The 25,000-nt window shown below is 37.4% G+C and overlaps 1 long non-coding RNA gene across 1 annotated transcript in view; it reads right to left on the bottom strand.

Moving 5' to 3' along the window:
* Positions 1-13,091: 13,091 nt before the first annotated feature.
* LOC138023869 (uncharacterized) overlaps positions 13,092-25,000 on the bottom strand; it is a 17,981-nt gene continuing 6,072 nt past the window's right edge. The window contains exons 2-5 of the long non-coding RNA XR_011126808.1: positions 21,976-22,017; positions 19,791-19,857; positions 16,678-16,750; positions 13,092-13,684 (exon numbers count right to left, since the gene is read on the bottom strand). This is a non-coding gene — a long non-coding RNA (uncharacterized lncRNA). The remainder of the gene's footprint in view (positions 13,685-16,677; positions 16,751-19,790; positions 19,858-21,975; positions 22,018-25,000) is intronic.

Raw genomic sequence — 25,000 nt, 5'->3', positions numbered from 1 at the left:
TAGTCTACTGTCTTTCATTCCCTTTGCTCGGTTTGAAAATTAGTCTACTGTCTTTCATTCCCTTTGCTCGGTTTGAAAATTAGTCTACTGTCTTTCATTCCCTTTGCTCGGTTTGAAAATTAGTCTACTGTCTTTCATTCCCTTTGCTCGGTTTGAAAATTAGTCTACTGTCTTTCATTCCCTTTGCTCGGTTTGAAAATTAGTCTACTGTCTTTCATTCCCTTTGCTCGGTTTGAAAATTAGTCTACTGTCTTTCATTCCCTTTGCTCGGTTTGAAAATTAGTCTACTGTCTTTCATTCCCTTTGCTCGGTTTGAAAATTAGTCTACTGTCTTTCATTCCCTTTGCTCGGTTTGAAAATTAGTCTACTGTCTTTCATTCCCTTTGCTCGGTTTGAAAATTAGTCTACTGTCTTTCATTCCCTTTGCTCGGTTTGAAAATTAGTCTACTGTCTTTCATTCCCTTTGCTCGGTTTGAAAATTAGTCTACTGTCTTTCATTCCCTTTGCTCGGTTTGAAAATTAGTCTACTGTCTTTCATTCCCTTTGCTCGGTTTGAAAATTAGTCTACTGTCTTTCATTCCCTTTGCTCGGTTTGAAAATTAGTCTACTGTCTTTCATTCCCTTTGCTCGGTTTGAAAATTAGTCTACTGTCTTTCATTCCCTTTGCTCGGTTTGAAAATTAGTCTACTGTCTTTCATTCCCTTTGCTCGGTTTGAAAATTAGTCTACTGTCTTTCATTCCCTTTGCTCGGTTTGAAAATTAGTCTACTGTCTTTCATTCCCTTTGCTCGGTTTGAAAATTAGTCTACTGTCTTTCATTCCCTTTGCTCGGTTTGAAAATTAGTCTACTGTCTTTCATTCCCTTTGCTCGGTTTGAAAATTAGTCTACTGTCTTTCATTCCCTTTGCTCGGTTTGAAAATTAGTCTACTGTCTTTCATTCCCTTTGCTCGGTTTGAAAATTAGTCTACTGTCTTTCATTCCCTTTGCTCGGTTTGAAAATTAGTCTACTGTCTTTCATTCCCTTTGCTCGGTTTGAAAATTAGTCTACTGTCTTTCATTCCCTTTGCTCGGTTTGAAAATTAGTCTACTGTCTTTCATTCCCTTTGCTCGGTTTGAAAATTAGTCTACTGTCTTTCATTCCCTTTGCTCGGTTTGAAAATTAGTCTACTGTCTTTCATTCCCTTTGCTCGGTTTGAAAATTAGTCTACTGTCTTTCATTCCCTTTGCTCGGTTTGAAAATTAGTCTACTGTCTTTCATTCCCTTTGCTCGGTTTGAAAATTAGTCTACTGTCTTTCATTCCCTTTGCTCGGTTTGAAAATTAGTCTACTGTCTTTCATTCCCTTTGCTCGGTTTGAAAATTAGTCTACTGTCTTTCATTCCCTTTGCTCGGTTTGAAAATTAGTCTACTGTCTTTCATTCCCTTTGCTCGGTTTGAAAATTAGTCTACTGTCTTTCATTCCCTTTGCTCGGTTTGAAAATTAGTCTACTGTCTTTCATTCCCTTTGCTCGGTTTGAAAATTAGTCTACTGTCTTTCATTCCCTTTGCTCGGTTTGAAAATTAGTCTACTGTCTTTCATTCCCTTTGCTCGGTTTGAAAATTAGTCTACTGTCTTTCATTCCCTTTGCTCGGTTTGAAAATTAGTCTACTGTCTTTCATTCCCTTTGCTCGGTTTGAAAATTAGTCTACTGTCTTTCATTCCCTTTGCTCGGTTTGAAAATTAGTCTACTGTCTTTCATTCCCTTTGCTCGGTTTGAAAATTAGTCTACTGTCTTTCATTCCCTTTGCTCGGTTTGAAAATTAGTCTACTGTCTTTCATTCCCTTTGCTCGGTTTGAAAATTAGTCTACTGTCTTTCATTCCCTTTGCTCGGTTTGAAAATTAGTCTACTGTCTTTCATTCCCTTTGCTCGGTTTGAAAATTAGTCTACTGTCTTTCATTCCCTTTGCTCGGTTTGAAAATTAGTCTACTGTCTTTCATTCCCTTTGCTCGGTTTGAAAATTAGTCTACTGTCTTTCATTCCCTTTGCTCGGTTTGAAAATTAGTCTACTGTCTTTCATTCCCTTTGCTCGGTTTGAAAATTAGTCTACTGTCTTTCATTCCCTTTGCTCGGTTTGAAAATTAGTCTACTGTCTTTCATTCCCTTTGCTCGGTTTGAAAATTAGTCTACTGTCTTTCATTCCCTTTGCTCGGTTTGAAAATTAGTCTACTGTCTTTCATTCCCTTTGCTCGGTTTGAAAATTAGTCTACTGTCTTTCATTCCCTTTGCTCGGTTTGAAAATTAGTCTACTGTCTTTCATTCCCTTTGCTCGGTTTGAAAATTAGTCTACTGTCTTTCATTCCCTTTGCTCGGTTTGAAAATTAGTCTACTGTCTTTCATTCCCTTTGCTCGGTTTGAAAATTAGTCTACTGTCTTTCATTCCCTTTGCTCGGTTTGAAAATTAGTCTACTGTCTTTCATTCCCTTTGCTCGGTTTGAAAATTAGTCTACTGTCTTTCATTCCCTTTGCTCGGTTTGAAAATTAGTCTACTGTCTTTCATTCCCTTTGCTCGGTTTGAAAATTAGTCTACTGTCTTTCATTCCCTTTGCTCGGTTTGAAAATTAGTCTACTGTCTTTCATTCCCTTTGCTCGGTTTGAAAATTAGTCTACTGTCTTTCATTCCCTTTGCTCGGTTTGAAAATTAGTCTACTGTCTTTCATTCCCTTTGCTCGGTTTGAAAATTAGTCTACTGTCTTTCATTCCCTTTGCTCGGTTTGAAAATTAGTCTACTGTCTTTCATTCCCTTTGCTCGGTTTGAAAATTAGTCTACTGTCTTTCATTCCCTTTGCTCGGTTTGAAAATTAGTCTACTGTCTTTCATTCCCTTTGCTCGGTTTGAAAATTAGTCTACTGTCTTTCATTCCCTTTGCTCGGTTTGAAAATTAGTCTACTGTCTTTCATTCCCTTTGCTCGGTTTGAAAATTAGTCTACTGTCTTTCATTCCCTTTGCTCGGTTTGAAAATTAGTCTACTGTCTTTCATTCCCTTTGCTCGGTTTGAAAATTAGTCTACTGTCTTTCATTCCCTTTGCTCGGTTTGAAAATTAGTCTACTGTCTTTCATTCCCTTTGCTCGGTTTGAAAATTAGTCTACTGTCTTTCATTCCCTTTGCTCGGTTTGAAAATTAGTCTACTGTCTTTCATTCCCTTTGCTCGGTTTGAAAATTAGTCTACTGTCTTTCATTCCCTTTGCTCGGTTTGAAAATTAGTCTACTGTCTTTCATTCCCTTTGCTCGGTTTGAAAATTAGTCTACTGTCTTTCATTCCCTTTGCTCGGTTTGAAAATTAGTCTACTGTCTTTCATTCCCTTTGCTCGGTTTGAAAATTAGTCTACTGTCTTTCATTCCCTTTGCTCGGTTTGAAAATTAGTCTACTGTCTTTCATTCCCTTTGCTCGGTTTGAAAATTAGTCTACTGTCTTTCATTCCCTTTGCTCGGTTTGAAAATTAGTCTACTGTCTTTCATTCCCTTTGCTCGGTTTGAAAATTAGTCTACTGTCTTTCATTCCCTTTGCTCGGTTTGAAAATTAGTCTACTGTCTTTCATTCCCTTTGCTCGGTTTGAAAATTAGTCTACTGTCTTTCATTCCCTTTGCTCGGTTTGAAAATTAGTCTACTGTCTTTCATTCCCTTTGCTCGGTTTGAAAATTAGTCTACTGTCTTTCATTCCCTTTGCTCGGTTTGAAAATTAGTCTACTGTCTTTCATTCCCTTTGCTCGGTTTGAAAATTAGTCTACTGTCTTTCATTCCCTTTGCTCGGTTTGAAAATTAGTCTACTGTCTTTCATTCCCTTTGCTCGGTTTGAAAATTAGTCTACTGTCTTTCATTCCCTTTGCTCGGTTTGAAAATTAGTCTACTGTCTTTCATTCCCTTTGCTCGGTTTGAAAATTAGTCTACTGTCTTTCATTCCCTTTGCTCGGTTTGAAAATTAGTCTACTGTCTTTCATTCCCTTTGCTCGGTTTGAAAATTAGTCTACTGTCTTTCATTCCCTTTGCTCGGTTTGAAAATTAGTCTACTGTCTTTCATTCCCTTTGCTCGGTTTGAAAATTAGTCTACTGTCTTTCATTCCCTTTGCTCGGTTTGAAAATTAGTCTACTGTCTTTCATTCCCTTTGCTCGGTTTGAAAATTAGTCTACTGTCTTTCATTCCCTTTGCTCGGTTTGAAAATTAGTCTACTGTCTTTCATTCCCTTTGCTCGGTTTGAAAATTAGTCTACTGTCTTTCATTCCCTTTGCTCGGTTTGAAAATTAGTCTACTGTCTTTCATTCCCTTTGCTCGGTTTGAAAATTAGTCTACTGTCTTTCATTCCCTTTGCTCGGTTTGAAAATTAGTCTACTGTCTTTCATTCCCTTTGCTCGGTTTGAAAATTAGTCTACTGTCTTTCATTCCCTTTGCTCGGTTTGAAAATTAGTCTACTGTCTTTCATTCCCTTTGCTCGGTTTGAAAATTAGTCTACTGTCTTTCATTCCCTTTGCTCGGTTTGAAAATTAGTCTACTGTCTTTCATTCCCTTTGCTCGGTTTGAAAATTAGTCTACTGTCTTTCATTCCCTTTGCTCGGTTTGAAAATTAGTCTACTGTCTTTCATTCCCTTTGCTCGGTTTGAAAATTAGTCTACTGTCTTTCATTCCCTTTGCTCGGTTTGAAAATTAGTCTACTGTCTTTCATTCCCTTTGCTCGGTTTGAAAATTAGTCTACTGTCTTTCATTCCCTTTGCTCGGTTTGAAAATTAGTCTACTGTCTTTCATTCCCTTTGCTCGGTTTGAAAATTAGTCTACTGTCTTTCATTCCCTTTGCTCGCTTTGAAAATTAGTCCACTCACTTTCACTCCCTTTGCTCGGTTTGAAAATTAGTCTACTGTCTTTCATTCCCTTTGCTCGGTTTGAAAATTAGTCTACTGTCTTTCATTCCCTTTGCTCGGTTTGAAAATTAGTCTACTGTCTTTCATTCCCTTTGCTCGGTTTGAAAATTAGTCTACTGTCTTTCATTCCCTTTGCTCGGTTTGAAAATTAGTCTACTGTCTTTCATTCCCTTTGCTCGGTTTGAAAATTAGTCTACTGTCTTTCATTCCCTTTGCTCGGTTTGAAAATTAGTCTACTGTCTTTCATTCCCTTTGCTCGGTTTGAAAATTAGTCTACTGTCTTTCATTCCCTTTGCTCGGTTTGAAAATTAGTCTACTGTCTTTCATTCCCTTTGCTCGGTTTGAAAATTAGTCTACTGTCTTTCATTCCCTTTGCTCGGTTTGAAAATTAGTCTACTGTCTTTCATTCCCTTTGCTCGGTTTGAAAATTAGTCTACTGTCTTTCATTCCCTTTGCTCGGTTTGAAAATTAGTCTACTGTCTTTCATTCCCTTTGCTCGGTTTGAAAATTAGTCTACTGTCTTTCATTCCCTTTGCTCGGTTTGAAAATTAGTCTACTGTCTTTCATTCCCTTTGCTCGGTTTGAAAATTAGTCTACTGTCTTTCATTCCCTTTGCTCGGTTTGAAAATTAGTCTACTGTCTTTCATTCCCTTTGCTCGGTTTGAAAATTAGTCTACTGTCTTTCATTCCCTTTGCTCGGTTTGAAAATTAGTCTACTGTCTTTCATTCCCTTTGCTCGGTTTGAAAATTAGTCTACTGTCTTTCATTCCCTTTGCTCGGTTTGAAAATTAGTCTACTGTCTTTCATTCCCTTTGCTCGGTTTGAAAATTAGTCTACTGTCTTTCATTCCCTTTGCTCGGTTTGAAAATTAGTCTACTGTCTTTCATTCCCTTTGCTCGGTTTGAAAATTAGTCTACTGTCTTTCATTCCCTTTGCTCGGTTTGAAAATTAGTCTACTGTCTTTCATTCCCTTTGCTCGGTTTGAAAATTAGTCTACTGTCTTTCATTCCCTTTGCTCGGTTTGAAAATTAGTCTACTGTCTTTCATTCCCTTTGCTCGGTTTGAAAATTAGTCTACTGTCTTTCATTCCCTTTGCTCGGTTTGAAAATTAGTCTACTGTCTTTCATTCCCTTTGCTCGGTTTGAAAATTAGTCTACTGTCTTTCATTCCCTTTGCTCGGTTTGAAAATTAGTCTACTGTCTTTCATTCCCTTTGCTCGGTTTGAAAATTAGTCTACTGTCTTTCATTCCCTTTGCTCGGTTTGAAAATTAGTCTACTGTCTTTCATTCCCTTTGCTCGGTTTGAAAATTAGTCTACTGTCTTTCATTCCCTTTGCTCGGTTTGAAAATTAGTCTACTGTCTTTCATTCCCTTTGCTCGGTTTGAAAATTAGTCTACTGTCTTTCATTCCCTTTGCTCGGTTTGAAAATTAGTCTACTGTCTTTCATTCCCTTTGCTCGGTTTGAAAATTAGTCTACTGTCTTTCATTCCCTTTGCTCGGTTTGAAAATTAGTCTACTGTCTTTCATTCCCTTTGCTCGGTTTGAAAATTAGTCTACTGTCTTTCATTCCCTTTGCTCGGTTTGAAAATTAGTCTACTGTCTTTCATTCCCTTTGCTCGGTTTGAAAATTAGTCTACTGTCTTTCATTCCCTTTGCTCGGTTTGAAAATTAGTCTACTGTCTTTCATTCCCTTTGCTCGGTTTGAAAATTAGTCTACTGTCTTTCATTCCCTTTGCTCGGTTTGAAAATTAGTCTACTGTCTTTCATTCCCTTTGCTCGGTTTGAAAATTAGTCTACTGTCTTTCATTCCCTTTGCTCGGTTTGAAAATTAGTCTACTGTCTTTCATTCCCTTTGCTCGGTTTGAAAATTAGTCTACTGTCTTTCATTCCCTTTGCTCGGTTTGAAAATTAGTCTACTGTCTTTCATTCCCTTTGCTCGGTTTGAAAATTAGTCTACTGTCTTTCATTCCCTTTGCTCGGTTTGAAAATTAGTCTACTGTCTTTCATTCCCTTTGCTCGGTTTGAAAATTAGTCTACTGTCTTTCATTCCCTTTGCTCGGTTTGAAAATTAGTCTACTGTCTTTCATTCCCTTTGCTCGGTTTGAAAATTAGTCTACTGTCTTTCATTCCCTTTGCTCGGTTTGAAAATTAGTCTACTGTCTTTATTTACCTTTGCTGGTTTTGAAAATTAGTCTACTGTCTTTCATTCCCTTTGCTCGGTTTGAAAATTAGTCTACTGTCTTTCATTCCCTTTGCTCGGTTTGAAAATTAGTCTACTGTCTTTCATTCCCTTTGCTCGGTTTGAAAATTAGTCTACTGTCTTTCATTCCCTTTGCTCGGTTTGAAAATTAGTCTACTGTCTTTCATTCCCTTTGCTCGGTTTGAAAATTAGTCTACTGTCTTTCATTCCCTTTGCTCGGTTTGAAAATTAGTCTACTGTCTTTCATTCCCTTTGCTCGGTTTGAAAATTAGTCTACTGTCTTTCATTCCCTTTGCTCGGTTTGAAAATTAGTCTACTGTCTTTCATTCCCTTTGCTCGGTTTGAAAATTAGTCTACTGTCTTTCATTCCCTTTGCTCGGTTTGAAAATTAGTCTACTGTCTTTCATTCCCTTTGCTCGGTTTGAAAATTAGTCTACTGTCTTTCATTCCCTTTGCTCGGTTTGAAAATTAGTCTACTGTCTTTCATTCCCTTTGCTCGGTTTGAAAATTAGTCTACTGTCTTTCATTCCCTTTGCTCGGTTTGAAAATTAGTCTACTGTCTTTCATTCCCTTTGCTCGGTTTGAAAATTAGTCTACTGTCTTTCATTCCCTTTGCTCGGTTTGAAAATTAGTCTACTGTCTTTCATTCCCTTTGCTCGGTTTGAAAATTAGTCTACTGTCTTTCATTCCCTTTGCTCGGTTTGAAAATTAGTCTACTGTCTTTCATTCCCTTTGCTCGGTTTGAAAATTAGTCTACTGTCTTTCATTCCCTTTGCTCGGTTTGAAAATTAGTCTACTGTCTTTCATTCCCTTTGCTCGGTTTGAAAATTAGTCTACTGTCTTTCATTCCCTTTGCTCGGTTTGAAAATTAGTCTACTGTCTTTCATTCCCTTTGCTCGGTTTGAAAATTAGTCTACTGTCTTTCATTCCCTTTGCTCGGTTTGAAAATTAGTCTACTGTCTTTCATTCCCTTTGCTCGGTTTGAAAATTAGTCTACTGTCTTTCATTCCCTTTGCTCGGTTTGAAAATTAGTCTACTGTCTTTCATTCCCTTTGCTCGGTTTGAAAATTAGTCTACTGTCTTTCATTCCCTTTGCTCGGTTTGAAAATTAGTCTACTGTCTTTCATTCCCTTTGCTCGGTTTGAAAATTAGTCTACTGTCTTTCATTCCCTTTGCTCGGTTTGAAAATTAGTCTACTGTCTTCATTCCCTTTGCTCGGTTTGAAAATTAGTCTACTGTCTTTCATTCCCTTTGCTCGGTTTGAAAATTAGTCTACTGTCTTTCATTCCCTTTGCTCGGTTTGAAAATTAGTCTACTGTCTTTCATTCCCTTTGCTCGGTTTGAAAATTAGTCTACTGTCTTTCATTCCCTTTGCTCGGTTTGAAAATTAGTCTACTGTCTTTCATTCCCTTTGCTCGGTTTGAAAATTAGTCTACTGTCTTTCATTCCCTTTGCTCGGTTTGAAAATTAGTCTACTGTCTTTCATTCCCTTTGCTCGGTTTGAAAATTAGTCTAGTGTCTTTCAGTCCCTTTGCTCGGTTTGAAAATTAGTCTACTGTCTTTCATTCCCTTTGCTCGGTTTGAAAATTAGTCTACTGTCTTTCATTCCCTTTGCTCGGTTTGAAAATTAGTCTACTGTCTTTCATTCCCTTTGCTCGGTTTGAAAATTAGTCTACTGTCTTTCATTCCCTTTGCTCGGTTTGAAAATTAGTCTACTGTCTTTCATTCCCTTTGCTCGGTTTGAAAATTAGTCTACTGTCTTTCATTCCCTTTGCTCGGTTTGAAAATTAGTCTACTGTCTTTCATTCCCTTTGCTCGGTTTGAAAATTAGTCTACTGTCTTTCATTCCCTTTGCTCGGTTTGAAAATTAGTCTACTGTCTTTCATTCCCTTTGCTCGGTTTGAAAATTAGTCTACTGTCTTTCATTCCCTTTGCTCGGTTTGAAAATTAGTCTACTGTCTTTCATTCCCTTTGCTCGGTTTGAAAATTAGTCTACTGTCTTTCATTCCCTTTGCTCGGTTTGAAAATTAGTCTACTGTCTTTCATTCCCTTTGCTCGGTTTGAAAATTAGTCTACTGTCTTTCATTCCCTTTGCTCGGTTTGAAAATTAGTCTACTGTCTTTCATTCCCTTTGCTCGGTTTGAAAATTAGTCTACTGTCTTTCATTCCCTTTGCTCGGTTTGAAAATTAGTCTACTGTCTTTCATTCCCTTTGCTCGGTTTGAAAATTAGTCTACTGTCTTTCATTCCCTTTGCTCGGTTTGAAAATTAGTCTACTGTCTTTCATTCCCTTTGCTCGGTTTGAAAATTAGTCTACTGTCTTTCATTCCCTTTGCTCGGTTTGAAAATTAGTCTACTGTCTTTCATTCCCTTTGCTCGGTTTGAAAATTAGTCTACTGTCTTTCATTCCCTTTGCTCGGTTTGAAAATTAGTCTACTGTCTTTCATTCCCTTTGCTCGGTTTGAAAATTAGTCTACTGTCTTTCATTCCCTTTGCTCGGTTTGAAAATTAGTCTACTGTCTTTCATTCCCTTTGCTCGGTTTGAAAATTAGTCTACTGTCTTTCATTCCCTTTGCTCGGTTTGAAAATTAGTCTACTGTCTTTCATTCCCTTTGCTCGGTTTGAAAATTAGTCTACTGTCTTTCATTCCCTTTGCTCGGTTTGAAAATTAGTCTACTGTCTTTCATTCCCTTTGCTCGGTTTGAAAATTAGTCTACTGTCTTTCATTCCCTTTGCTCGGTTTGAAAATTAGTCTACTGTCTTTCATTCCCTTTGCTCGGTTTGAAAATTAGTCTACTGTCTTTCATTCCCTTTGCTCGGTTTGAAAATTAGTCTACTGTCTTTCATTCCCTTTGCTCGGTTTGAAAATTAGTCTACTGTCTTTCATTCCCTTTGCTCGGTTTGAAAATTAGTCTACTGTCTTTCATTCCCTTTGCTCGGTTTGAAAATTAGTCTACTGTCTTTCATTCCCTTTGCTCGGTTTGAAAATTAGTCTACTGTCTTTCATTCCCTTTGCTCGGTTTGAAAATTAGTCTACTGTCTTTCATTCCCTTTGCTCGGTTTGAAAATTAGTCTACTGTCTTTCATTCCCTTTGCTCGGTTTGAAAATTAGTCTACTGTCTTTCATTCCCTTTGCTCGGTTTGAAAATTAGTCTACTGTCTTTCATTCCCTTTGCTCGGTTTGAAAATTAGTCTACTGTCTTTCATTCCCTTTGCTCGGTTTGAAAATTAGTCTACTGTCTTTCATTCCCTTTGCTCGGTTTGAAAATTAGTCTACTGTCTTTCATTCCCTTTGCTCGGTTTGAAAATTAGTCTACTGTCTTTCATTCCCTTTGCTCGGTTTGAAAATTAGTCTACTGTCTTTCATTCCCTTTGCTCGGTTTGAAAATTAGTCTACTGTCTTTCATTCCCTTTGCTCGGTTTGAAAATTAGTCTACTGTCTTTCATTCCCTTTGCTCGGTTTGAAAATTAGTCTACTGTCTTTCATTCCCTTTGCTCGGTTTGAAAATTAGTCTACTGTCTTTCATTCCCTTTGCTCGGTTTGAAAATTAGTCTACTGTCTTTCATTCCCTTTGCTCGGTTTGAAAATTAGTCTACTGTCTTTCATTCCCTTTGCTCGGTTTGAAAATTAGTCTACTGTCTTTCATTCCCTTTGCTCGGTTTGAAAATTAGTCTACTGTCTTTCATTCCCTTTGCTCGGTTTGAAAATTAGTCTACTGTCTTTCATTCCCTTTGCTCGGTTTGAAAATTAGTCTACTGTCTTTCATTCCCTTTGCTCGGTTTGAAAATTAGTCTACTGTCTTTCATTCCCTTTGCTCGGTTTGAAAATTAGTCTACTGTCTTTCATTCCCTTTGCTCGGTTTGAAAATTAGTCTACTGTCTTTCATTCCCTTTGCTCGGTTTGAAAATTAGTCTACTGTCTTTCATTCCCTTTGCTCGGTTTGAAAATTAGTCTACTGTCTTTCATTCCCTTTGCTCGGTTTGAAAATTAGTCTACTGTCTTTCATTCCCTTTGCTCGGTTTGAAAATTAGTCTACTGTCTTTCATTCCCTTTGCTCGGTTTGAAAATTAGTCTACTGTCTTTCATTCCCTTTGCTCGGTTTGAAAATTAGTCTACTGTCTTTCATTCCCTTTGCTCGGTTTGAAAATTAGTCTACTGTCTTTCATTCCCTTTGCTCGGTTTGAAAATTAGTCTACTGTCTTTCATTCCCTTTGCTCGGTTTGAAAATTAGTCTACTGTCTTTCATTCCCTTTGCTCGGTTTGAAAATTAGTCTACTGTCTTTCATTCCCTTTGCTCGGTTTGAAAATTAGTCTACTGTCTTTCATTCCCTTTGCTCGGTTTGAAAATTAGTCTACTGTCTTTCATTCCCTTTGCTCGGTTTGAAAATTAGTCTACTGTCTTTCATTCCCTTTGCTCGGTTTGAAAATTAGTCTACTGTCTTTCATTCCCTTTGCTCGGTTTGAAAATTAGTCTACTGTCTTTCATTCCCTTTGCTCGGTTTGAAAATTAGTCTACTGTCTTTCATTCCCTTTGCTCGGTTTGAAAATTAGTCTACTGTCTTTCATTCCCTTTGCTCGGTTTGAAAATTAGTCTACTGTCTTTCATTCCCTTTGCTCGGTTTGAAAATTAGTCTACTGTCTTTCATTCCCTTTGCTCGGTTTGAAAATTAGTCTACTGTCTTTCATTCCCTTTGCTCGGTTTGAAAATTAGTCTACTGTCTTTCATTCCCTTTGCTCGGTTTGAAAATTAGTCTACTGTCTTTCATTCCCTTTGCTCGGTTTGAAATGGGGCCAGGGCAACAGGAAAGTCATCTTGAAAGATCTTACATCATGAATGTACAATAGGTAAGGACTTTTTAGATGGCTAGAGCGAGCTACTACATCAATATGTAGTGCATTAAGTTAATCAAGAATAGACCAATTTCAATATATTAAAATTCAGTTCTAAACAAAAGACATCATCTCGAGGCTCTAGGGAATAAATATAAGGATTTGTATGAGTTTATTCCCCAGAGCCTCGAGATGAGGCCTTTTGTTTTGGACAGAATTTAATATATTGAAAGTGGTTCTATCTATCATAACAGGGCTCCCTGGCAGCGGCTAGTTCCTGAAAGGTGTCATAACTATATTCCAGGGATGAAGGAGTCTTATTCTAGGCACATTCATACCTGGAATAGAGATATTACACCTTTCAGGAACCGGCCTCTGTTGATGCAGCATTTTAGAGTTGATCCTTGCGATAGTACAGGTTCCTTAAAATTGTTGAAACTAGTGTGAGCCACAAACTTGAATCTACCCAAGTTTTAAAGTAAAACAAAACAGTCAGATTATTTCCAAGGTCTCTCAAATGATCTTTATAGTGTTGTGGTTCATATTATCTTGTTTTAAAAATTTCAAACCAGTTCAATTTTGATTTTCCTTTGTTTCAGAGTATGATAAAAAAAATCAAAAGAGAACTGATTTTAAAGTTCACCTAACCCCAAAATATTTTTTTAGCTTAAAATGAACCTTTGCACCTGTTCAAAACGCATTGCGGCCATTTTTTCCTTTTCCTAACAAATCCTGCCATTTTATAGGCTTCGAAAGTTGCGAAAATCCAAGCATCTTTTGTTCATGACTGAGTCAGAAGGGGAGTGGGTCTATTCCTGATTTGACATCACAAACTGATTTACATTGCATTAACTCTTTGTAAAAATGCATGCAAAGTACTAGTAGATTGTGACGTCAAATCAGGAATAGACCCACTCCCCTTCTGACTCGGTCGTGAACAAAAGATGCTTGGTTTTTCGCAACTTTCGAAGCCTATAAAATGACAGGATTTGTTAGTATAATGAAAAGATGGCCACAATGCGTTTCGAACAGGTGCAAAGATTCATTTTAGCGAAAAAAATATCTTGCGGTTAGGTGCACTTTAAACCAATAAAAGATTGGAAGCACAACATGTTTTTCAAATCATGTCCCTTCTTTCCTTGATTATAAATCATACTGGCTGCGTTAGTCTTTATTATGAGTGGAAGCAGCCAGTCATCAGTGCTCTACAGTTGAATGCTTCACTGAAACATTCAAGGTCAATGGAGTCGATACTCATCGGGGTGGGGATAAAAGATGAAAGGTGAAGTGGGTGGGGTATGCAAGCATTGGTAAGGGAGGCTGCATCCTATACACCACATCGTCCAAGTGTGAATTGCAGTTGGAGCTGTACCCTGCATGTGGTTAGTATTGATGTTATTGTGATTATTGCTGTCTGACTTCGATCCAAGAATGCAGGGGATCTTATCACCGAGGTACAGCTTTCTAAATCTGCCAGTGCTTACGTTGCATTTCCTCTCCTCTTGACTTCTAATTTATTATCATTGGAGGCAGCCAGTAATCAGTTCTCTACAGCTGAATGCTTCAAGAATGGTGACGAAGGCTGCTTCTTTGCACCACGTCATCTGAGTGTGAGTTGGAGCCACACCCTGCATGTGGTTTGTCTTCTTGTGATTATTCCCGCTTGACTTGAAAGAATGCATGAGATCTTATCACTGAGGTACGGCTTTCTAGATCTGCAAGTGCTTGCATTTCGTTTCCTGGATCAATACTTTTTCTGCCATCTGTTAACAGACAATGACAGAAACAACATAAAACACTGATTTCTAAAAATGCCTAAATGTAATGCTGGCTACGATCATGGTAGTGAGAATAAAACAAGAAGTTATAAACACTAATTTAAGGGCAGCGAAAACTGTTGACATTGTTCTCATTTTCACGTGGAATGTAAAAGAATGCTACATATTGTAAATCCCCTCAACTTGTGTTACGGTATCATTGACAGAGTGCAAACCGAACAAGTGAACGGACAGAAATAAAAACAAAGCAATATACCTCTACCTGTAACTTGTAAACAATAGCAAATAGTTTCCCAAAAATTAAAGGTTTTTTACTAAAACTCCCCACAGAACTAACACATATACACTGCAGACTTCTTAAAAATTTTTTTTGCAACCATTTTGTCAGTAGCTATTGCATTCCCTTCTGCTTTCTTTGATGTACGTTAGGTTTTTGCCTTCCCAGTGAACTACATGTACAGCAGCAGTACTGCTAACAGTCTTTCATCTCCATGCATTTTTAATTGTTTTTTCCTGTAATCCAGTCTTCCTTAGTTAGCATTCTCACTGAGGCCAGTTCCTCCCTACCCTGAGAATGTGTTACAGTGGGTCATGACTGTCCTAAAAGATTACAGTCACTGTTACTTTTTCATGCGATAGGAGTTCTTTGAAACAGGGCTTTTGTAACAGTGGACACAGCTCTGTTGGCTTCTTTTTAGTAAATAATAGTAAATAGTTTTTAGTTAATAATTAAGTAAGCCAGTTGTAGAGAAATAATTATTAATTTTATTGACTGATATTTGTAGTGGAAACCATGTACAAATAAAGTTATCATTCATTCGTAAACAGTCCTTTGCACTTTATTTGATTTCACTTGATATTTTTAGTTATTCCAAAATTATGGACATCAGATACAGCAGCATTCCGAGAGTTTTGGAGTTCCAGAATTATCTCCATCGATTACTTAACAATTATTCCATAAGCGCGCGTTGGATATGAGATGGTAAATAGCCAACGAGGCGCGTAGCGCCGAGTTGGCTATAACCAGTCTCATATCCAACAAGCGCGAATGGAATAATTGTTTTATTAAATTCCTTCAACTCCAAAAATTTGGAAGTGCGAAATACGAGCGGAAAAAGCGAGCCAATCCCAGCGAAATCGAAAAAAACTTGATGAGGACTGATGCGATGTTGTATAATACCTTGTTGTCAAACAGATGCAGGCTCATCACAAAAACATTTCTTGCCTTTTCGCGTACTTCTAAACGTCGGAATTGATCCAAACTTTCCACAAAAAAAGTTCTTTTTCTCCTTTTTGGCTTTATTCAAAGAGAAATTTGGCATTCCGACGAAAACATTTTTAGCTTAGCAACGCTTAACGCAATCATTTACCATATAAGGTCAAACCAAGGTATATGAGCTGATAACCGAGATTGAGTGAACCAATCAGAGCACGCGAAATGCATTATCCGAGGTTGAGAATTTAATAAATGTATTTATCATCAACAAACTTTACCCTCATATAACAATAAGCATGCAAAGAATGACAGTGAATGACTAAAGCCGTGTTCACACTCAACGTTGATTATAATCAACTGAAGTATGCATGTATATCAGGCTATCATACTCCATTCAATTTTATTCAATTATGGTTCTGTTCACATCTGCGAAAATTCAAATGCAATATCACCATCATGTGCTTCCAGGTGATCTGGTGACGTAATTTGGTGGACTGAGAAGAAAAGTTTTAACGCCGTATCCCACAACCGCGCGAGGCCTTAGGTGTTGTTTCCAAACTCCCTGCAGTATTTCCATCGCCAAAACTCAACAGATCATTCCGTGTCTACCGCATTCCCTGTTACTGAATGAACCTTCAAGTAGACCCGACGAGCTCTAACCTCGCCTCTGCCATGTTGAATTAGAAAATAAGGCCTCGCGCGGTTGTGGGATACGGCGTTAAACTTTTTCTCCCCAGTCCTCCGAATTACGTCACCAGATCACCTGGTTGAGGCGAGAAGAGAACCAAGGATAGCTTCCGAGAATAGAAGAAGACAAATACAAACCTTCGCTCCATAAAGCGGTTAGAAGTTTCGTCCGCTCATACCACCACGTGCTCGCCATTTCGTTCAATTACGAATTCTAATTACTTCAAACAACCCCTTTGAGGTTGTTTGAAGTAATTATAATCCAGTTATAATCAGGGACTGCAGTTAATTGATGTGAACCCATTTCATATTTAATTTGATTATAATTCGATCATAATCGAGGCCTAATGTGAACACGGCTTAAGATAAAGCTCCAGAATTCTAACAGTCTGTTGTTGCATGATCATCAATACAGCAATCCACATTACAAGAGCTTAAATTGATTTTTCAATGAGGACAAAGTCAAAAATCAGCAAAGAAGATTCACAAGATGGCCTTACTGCTGTCAACTGCCTCATAAATGGCTTATATCAAGTAAAAAATGGCATTTGGTAGTTAAAGGAGACGTTCACTTCAAAATGACAGTCCTTTTTTAATCCATTAATGGAAAGTTCATGAGAAGAACACCTTTAACCAAAATTTCAATCTTGAAACAGTTTTTAACAAGGATTTCACAAGGTTAGAAAGCCATTTCAAGATTGAAATTTTGGTTAAAAGCTGTTCTCCTCATAAACTTTCTATCAATCGATAAAAAAAGAATTGTCATTTTGGAGTAAACTTCTCCTTTAAAGTCAGTGAAAATGTGTTTCTATATTAAACTGGATTCAATTGATTGATGGGTGAATTGTGTTATCAACTAGGTAATCACTATAATATAAAGTATAAATCGCAATAATTTTGGTTTCAAAAGGGCTTATACATGTATGTTCACTGGATGGCAATTGAACAATTTGACAAGCTTCTTCACTTTTCGTAACAACATTAACGAAGGCAGGGTGTCCACCCAACACAGGGACTTTGACCCAGATTGTGTAACTACAGTACTAAGCAATAATACCAAAACCACATTGCTTACCTTTGTGCAAGTTATTTCTTCCCTATACTTTCACAGTGAGACAGCTCTTACAAGAGAAGTCCTGGCCTTTAACCTGTTCAACATACAGTAACCAAAATTAATAATTATTATTAAACATATTGACGATAAGGTTGCGTAAGATAATATTATGCATGCAGTGAGTGTTGTCCAACAATGCCAAGGAAGGAACTACACCTTCTTACACTGATGGAACAGTTGCAACACAATGTCAAGGCTCTTCATGATGATCATTGATACTTTTTTTTAACATTTGGGTTTAGTGATACCATTTTACTTATGACAGGAAAGTCAATGGACAAACGTTTGTCAAAATAATATTGCATGTATTATTGATTACAATTAATTAAAGGAGGGTGGGGGGGTGGTGGTTTCATGGTTAGTGTGCTTGATCGAGTGGTCGAGTGGTCTGGGTTCGGGCCCTGGCCACAGACATTGTGTTGTGTTCTTGGGAGAGACACTTTTCTCTCACGGTGCCTCTCTCCACCCAGGTGTATAAATGGGTACCGGCAAATTTAATGCTGGGGGTAACCCTGCGATACGATGATGATGGATGATGTGATGGACTAGCATCCCATCCAGGTGGAGGGTAGAAATACTCCTAGTAGCTTCATGCTACAGTAACCAGAGATAAGCGCCGGCCTGATGGGCCTTCTAGGCTTGTAGCAGACTTAACCTTTACCTAATATCAACAAATCCAAAAAATAAAAGAAATCAAATGCTGCTTCATTTGTACATGACTGTATAAAAATTATTGTGATCATACACTGTAGTTATTTCAATCCTACTGTAGATGGATAGATAAATATTACATACTTTGTTCAGTTATACAATGAAGGCAAGGGCTGAATTAAACTAGATATATTTACAGATAAAGGTAAAAATTGAGCTATTATCATTACGATAAAACCCAGAACTCCATATTTTTAGTGAGTATAACTTTAATATAACTTTAACATAACAATATAAACTACTAAGCTGGAAAAGGTCAATGATTATATTGTAGGTATAAAAATTTAAATACATTAATGATAATATACATGTATGGCAAAACCTTAAGTTGGTATTATTTGCACAGTGGCATTGCAAAGTGAAAAAACTATTCCTTGTTCTGTAGGGCATACATGTACATCTATCTCATTCTGTGAAATGTGACCAAGAACTTACATGAAATAAAATGTATATTTGAAGTGCCGGTTACAGACAAAATAGAGAAGTGATGCTCGCACTCAATCATTCTTATTGTAGACACCTGAAAAACCCAGGCACCTTCAAAGGGATTCGAACCCATGACCTCTGCGATGTCGGGGCAATGTTCTACCAACTAAGCCATGAAGCCAGGAACAGGATACAGTAACTAGGAAACCCCTAAAGATATTGATCAGTCAATTCAAATATAATAACTTCAGATTTCTTCAACCTTGATTAAAAAGCATCAAAAGGTAGGAATTCCTTGAGCAGAAGGTGTTTGCTAGTTTTAAATTATTGTAATTTGTAAACGTAAATACAGTGTATTACTTGCAACATTTAGGGTCTGTACAATCGTACTTACTGTCTAACAATTATTGCAAAAAAAGATGGATACAAGTAAGTAGTTTATTTACAGTACATGTATTCAGGTAGACATAATAGAGCTTACAATAAAACTTGTGAGAATGTGCCCATGATAAAAATAATTAGTACATGTCCAAAAACAAATTCCACAATAAAATTACATGGAAAAGACTAGTCTAGTAAAATGGTTCTAAATTACATTTCTGTAAAGCCTCTAACCATCATTGGCAACTTATTCCATGCATCCACTCAGAGTTAAAGTGTGGTTGTACTAAATTAGATTCAAATTATATTCAATTATTTTTATTAATTAAAATTAATGTTTGGTAATACACGTACCTACGATGTTTTAAGTGTTCAAGTTTTTCCATTTATTTTTTCAAATTATTGTATTTTTTCAAATTATTCTCAGTCTCCAGATTAAAACCCTACACAGCATGTATAGTATGGTTTCTTCCCACCAGACAATGTACAATCATAATACTTATTTTTGCAATGGCACAAGCTACTGCTTAACTGTGATGATCTCTAACTCTCTTGTACAGTAACATCAATTCCCAGAGTTTAATTAAACACATGAAAATTTCAAATATTCTATGTCATTCAGGCAGACTGTGTACTATCTGTCACTTTTTGGAGTTACAATATTTAACTTTTTCTACAGCCCTTGTTGCACTTTGACAAACCAATGTAAACAAAGTATTTATCAATCAGCACCACAAGTCACCAGCATCCAATTACGGTATTGGCCCTCGCTTAAAAGCCCACCTTCAACCCACAGGCATTGCCTGCCGTGGAACAATTTTTATAATATGAAAATCCCGCCCTGCGAAAGCTGAAATTCATCCAATCAGATGCTACAATGAGCAATGTGAATTTCCATAGCAAAACACAAAATTAATGGTCCAAAAGCTTGTCAGTTGAAGGTGGTCTTTAAGATAATTATCATTATTTATGTTATTCCTTACTACTTTTAATAGAAATAGGAATGAGTGGAGTCCAATTCGGTCTGTAATCATAAGAGTGATTAACAAAATCGGACGGCAACTTAGCAGGAGTCCAATTTGTTTAATCAAGAGTATATGATTATAGACCGAATTGGACGACACAAAGTCGTATTACCAATTATTCATAACCATTACAATTTCCAAGTAAACAAAATTAATGCATTCCTTTTTCACTGTCTAATGTTACAAAATTTTGGAAAATCCCCAGTTTGATAGGGTAAGTGGTTGTTGCTATGGTGATTGTGGTAAAGTCTGTGATTAGTGGATTAAGCTGACTGCACTTAATATAATTTGCTGATGTAACTGTCCGATTACAGCCAACTGTCTGATTACAACCCTACACAATAATTAGTGAAAAATAAAACACTTAATGCACCAATCAAATTTGAGAAAATTGCACTAGTTATTATTAAGGGGGAAAAAAGTACAAGTAGTCATCTTCTCTGAGAGAAGTACAGCTGTAGCCAACACTTTTCATAAGCTATGGGTGCGTATTGAATTCACTCGCTGGAACAGAGAAAAACCTGATCTTACCTTGTTCAACAATGGTGAAGCCTTCAGTTGGTATGATTTTCCACTACAAGCCAGACACTAATTTTACCTAAAGAACAGATAAGAACTATTACAAGATTGAATGCTCAAAATAAAGTGTAGCATCTTTTTGGAGCTACAGTATACAATGTATAATAAAAGCAAAATGTTGGGAATGAAGAATTGCACATGATGCAACTGACGTCTACATGTAGTGTACACGTAAACAGCTTTTTGAAATAAAATTATCAGTCCTCAACAGCAGTCCTTCTCGGCACTTACAGTAGGCTGGCCCTCTTAAGTAAAATCAAAAATGAAGGATAAGTAGGACAATACTACATAAGTGAATGGGTTCACAAGTCAAAAACTATGTCCTCCCCATTCATCCATTGACACCTGGGAGTGAGACTTGACAGGTTTTTCTCTTTCTAATGCACTGATCAACTTGAAACTTCAACATCCCCCGCCCCCCAGGCAAACCACCGGCATTTGAACTTTTGAATATTGGATCCTTTACATTCCCACCCCCTCTGGCCAAAATAGTGTTCAAATGCCCTAACCAATCGTAAGATTTGTCTGTCCGTCCCCAACTTTTGAAGACCTGCTCACAAATGCTATATCTCATCCTTTAAACTCTTCCATCTCATCCAAACACATGTTTTACCGCTGTTAGCGATTTCGGCGCCCGAAAAAAAATCATTTGAAACCTGACTTTTCCGGTTCAATTTTCCCCACCCCACGTAGGCAAAGGTCAAATTTCCAACTACCCGGGGACAGAGGATAGTCAAATGCCCGGGGTTGATCGGGGCATAACGCCAGACGATTTTGCTCGTCAACTGGAGGTGTCCCAGGGGGCCTGCAGGAGTGAATGTGTTGACAAGTCAAAAACTATGTCCTCCCAATTACCCATTGACACCTGACAGCATCACAGAAACAGCTCCTCTTATTTAAAGAGTTGAAGGCTTCAGCAAGAAGAACATTGATCGACATGTTCATATTAGGCTTTAGTGTGAAAATCAAAATACATTGCAAATTCACTCAAATTCACTGTCAGGCTCAATTAATTATTCACGGAAGTGGAGAACATGACCAAGGAACCTCAATAGGCCTTTTGCAACTAAAGATCACATGGTACAAAATCCGCCCTGCTGGAGGGCAAGCTCATTATTATTCCCCCGCTGGGACATTAAAACAAAGAGACCTGAACCAGTCAAGCTTGACTTGCCTTTGTTTTAATGTCCCATTGGGGGAATAATAATGAGCTTGCCCTCCAGCATGGCGGATTTTGTACCATGCGATCGTTAGTTGCAAAAGGCCTATTGAGGTTCCTTGGTCATGTTCTCCACTTCCGTGAATAATTAATTGAGCCTGACAGTGAATTTGAGTGAATTTGCAATGTATTTTGATTTTCACACTAAAGCCTAATATGAACATGTCGATCAATGTTCAAGCTACAAGTACATTTACATGTACATGTTATTACCTGAGCTTTACAAGGATTACTCCATTTAATGAATGCCACTTTCCAAAAATAACAAATATCATAAAGTTCTGCTTATTATTTTTTCACCCTGGCCTGTGTTTAAACCCACAACCTTGTACAAACAGTGAATTGTTCCTTGACTAAGGGAGCCATTACCTTGACCCTTGTGTAGTTTGAAACCTCTTCTGTAGTACCAAAATCCGAGTTTGAAGTTACTTATAATTAAAAATTTGGAAAGAAAATACAGGTATCCACTCATGTAAATTGCCCTTCCTTTGTCCTTCAATACCATCTCCTAAAGATTAAGGTTACAATAATAATTTACTGTTTACAAACAGGTACTGTAACACTTTTACCACATTTAAGTCGAATCCTTTGATTCCTTTTCACACACACTCAAAACCTATCCCATCATGCATGTGGTCTACTACAGGTAGACCAACAGACACTACAGGTACAGACAACAAAGCCTTGACATTATTACTATTATTTGAAGATCAGTAACTCTATGCAAAAATTCTGACGGTTACTTGCAGCCACATTTTATTGGGAGGTTTAAAACTTCTAGAAATGTAGCTTTTCGTGGCCAAATTATGCAAGAGGAAGAATCAAACTTGGAAACATATTTTAGTTTGCTTCTGGACTTGCAAAATACAGTACATGTACATCTGGCATTTAAACTGAAAATGGAGACAATAGACTCACCTCTGCCATATTCATGTTGTTTTTCCATATTAGGTGACATCACTGTCAAAATAACGTTAACAAAATAACATTAATATAATTATCATAATGAAAGGCTTAGCATTTCAAGCAATCTCTGAAACAATTTAACAAGGTTGTAAACTACACGTCAATTGTATGGACTACTTAAAGTGCCAATATGATAAAAAAAACCACTTCCTTTTTTCCTTCAGATTTTGAAGGTGTGTTTGCCTGACACGCGACTGGCAAAATTTTGAGCTTTGATTTTTATCCAAAGGGCTGTTTACCATAAGTGTAACTTTTGGATTTCATGGTCTGCCATTACTGACGTTAAAAACTGACGGATTGGACCTCCGGGGGTTGGTTCCAGGGAAAAGTGACATCAATTACATGTACTCACTAGCTTAAGCAATGCAAGTTTAAAAGTTTTAAAGCCCAAAAATCCTGTTCTGCATATTAATTCTGCCACGTATACATGCATTGCATTCTTAAAATAGTGAGCCTTTGACGTCATTTTCTCCTCAATCCAGATCTCTCAAGATCTTAAAGTTGATAATGGCAGACCACTAAATTAAATCAGAAAATTCCAGTTAAAATAAACTTTGGTTACTTAGTACACGTATTTAGTTAACAAAGTTTTGAAATGCAAAGAAAGATAAGAATTGATTTTTTGGTTCCAGTAGCACTTTACCTGCCACTTTAATATTCTTTTCCATACAAATTGGCCCTAAAGGCCTTGCTTTCAATGAATATTTAACCTTGAATGAGGCCACAAGGGCCAATTTGAATGGAAGCAAGAGAATACTAAAATGGCGACCATTTTGGAATAAGGTTATTGGCTACTTCACTTCAGAGAGGTTACCTACATGTACTTTGAAGTAAATAAATTTAGATGCTTTGAAACCTGAGATTAAAATTATTTTTGACAATGACAACAGTTGGGCACTCAACTCAAACCAGGTGCCTACTTCCCCTCTCATAGCCATCTAGTGTTTGGATTTTTCCTCCAAAGCCTACATGTACCATGAACATGTCAATCAATGCTCCAGCTACATTAACATGTACCTGACCTTTACAAGGATTGTTCCCTTTCCTTAACACTTCCCTAAATGACAGTGACCAGCTGGTATTTTTTACAGGTCACAGGTCATTGTTTTACCAATACAGAAAGTATCCTAAACATGCAAACAAAACTTGTTAGGCCTAAGGTTAGGCCGGAGAGTGAAAATTAAATATAGATTTTACTCTGGCTGACGTCAGACAATTTTACTCGCAGATTGGGGGTGGTTTAGGTTTGAATGGCTTAAAGTTATGGATGCCCTTTTCCAAAATAACATAGGATTGCTGCTCACTACTCCGCAAGATAATTCATTTTTTTTGTCTGTGGGTGAGACAAATAAAGTCATTTAAATGGTCCTCCCCTTTACCAACCCCTTAATACTCCTCGTGTTCATGTTGTGAAATGGCTTGTCTGTGATGAAATAAGACCGCTTTTAAAAAAATGAAACCTTGAACCTATGACAATACTATAATTAAGACTGGAACTTTGGTAATGAAACATAGACTCATTTAAAATTGCAAACACATGTAAGACTGATACACTTTCTGAACATCAATGACTAAATGGAAAAACTTTACCTCTATGACTGCTCCTTGCAAAAAATTTAATACAGTGTTATCACCAGGATTTTGTTTTAGGGAGTCCCAGGGCCCTCTTTCCTGAAAATAGGGGCCATGCAGGAGCTTCAGTGGGACAAAGTTATTTCAGCTCCATTACTAGGGTCCAAAAAATCCTTCAGGATTTCTCTATCCATTTCATCAACTGAAGGAAGGTTCAAGTTGGAACTCCTGCAATGGTGGTCCTTCAACAATATTTTAAATGCATTTGATTTGTTAATGCCTGAAGACAGATCTTACAGGTCGTGATCTTTTTGTTGGCATGGATGTTTCAACTGCCATTCACTCTGAAAAACAAGGTCTTTCTTCAATGAAATAGCTTTTTGATCTTTGCTTGCTATGTTGTCCTCTTCACTAGAGTTTCGATCACCTTCTACACTTTCTCAAACCTTTGGCACTTTAAAAAAGAATCTAATTTTCTTGGTGCCACAACAAATAACATGAGCCCCCCCGCACTCTAAATTACCTGTTACACAAAGTACCTACTTGATCCAACATGGCAACACTCGTGTGACTGACAAAGGTAAAAGTCAACAAAATTGAAGGCTTTAAAAGGGCTTTGAATACTTTGATGAACTGTTTTCACACAGTTGAAGAAGCAAAGAGCTGGAGTATCCACTGGAACCATTAAACAACTGCTAATTTACTTCTAAAAGTGTTTCGCTCGCAGCATCCAACTGGGCACAGTGCATGGCTTTTAATAAACCATTTCAAGTTTTTCTTGCTAGAATCCCGCAAGGGCGCAGCCTGGTGAGAAAACTGTAATAATTATGAAGGTTTTAAGAGTTTTTGCTTTTGTTGAGAAAATTTTGTAACATGACAGTAATGAATCTGATTTTGTGTCTATTCAACATGCAAAGGAGCCTTGAAATGCCTTGTGGGATATTTTGCACTGCTTACTCTTTACAACTAAGTCAATTCAGCCAAATGCAAGTTTTTCACAACGTCCTGACAAGAATAAAAGGCATCCTATTCATCTTCCTCCTCCTGTTCATCATCATTGTCGTCACGATCATCATCAACATCAGATGACTCATGGCCATCGTCATCAGCATCACAGCTTCCATCACCTTCAGCATCATTGAAGCTGCAGAGATCGGTACACGATGATGATGTAGATGATGTTGACAACAGTGGTTCCAGAGTTTGCAGCATCAACAGTATGCAGCAACTCTTTCGTATTAGCCTCCTAATGGTTTCTTTCAGAAAACATGTACACCATAATTTTAATCATTTCTACAGATTGCTTTACAGTGATTGCCCCAATCTGCTATCCAATGCAATCTTCCATCGAATTAAGGAGCAATGTTCCACTGATAGATATCAACATCACAAAGCAGGACTTAAA

The sequence above is a fragment of the Montipora capricornis genome, chromosome 11, assembly GCF_036669925.1.
Source record: "Montipora capricornis isolate CH-2021 chromosome 11, ASM3666992v2, whole genome shotgun sequence".
Taxonomy (NCBI): Eukaryota; Metazoa; Cnidaria; class Anthozoa; order Scleractinia; family Acroporidae; genus Montipora; species Montipora capricornis.
This window is presented reverse-complemented; position numbering and strand designations above follow the sequence as displayed.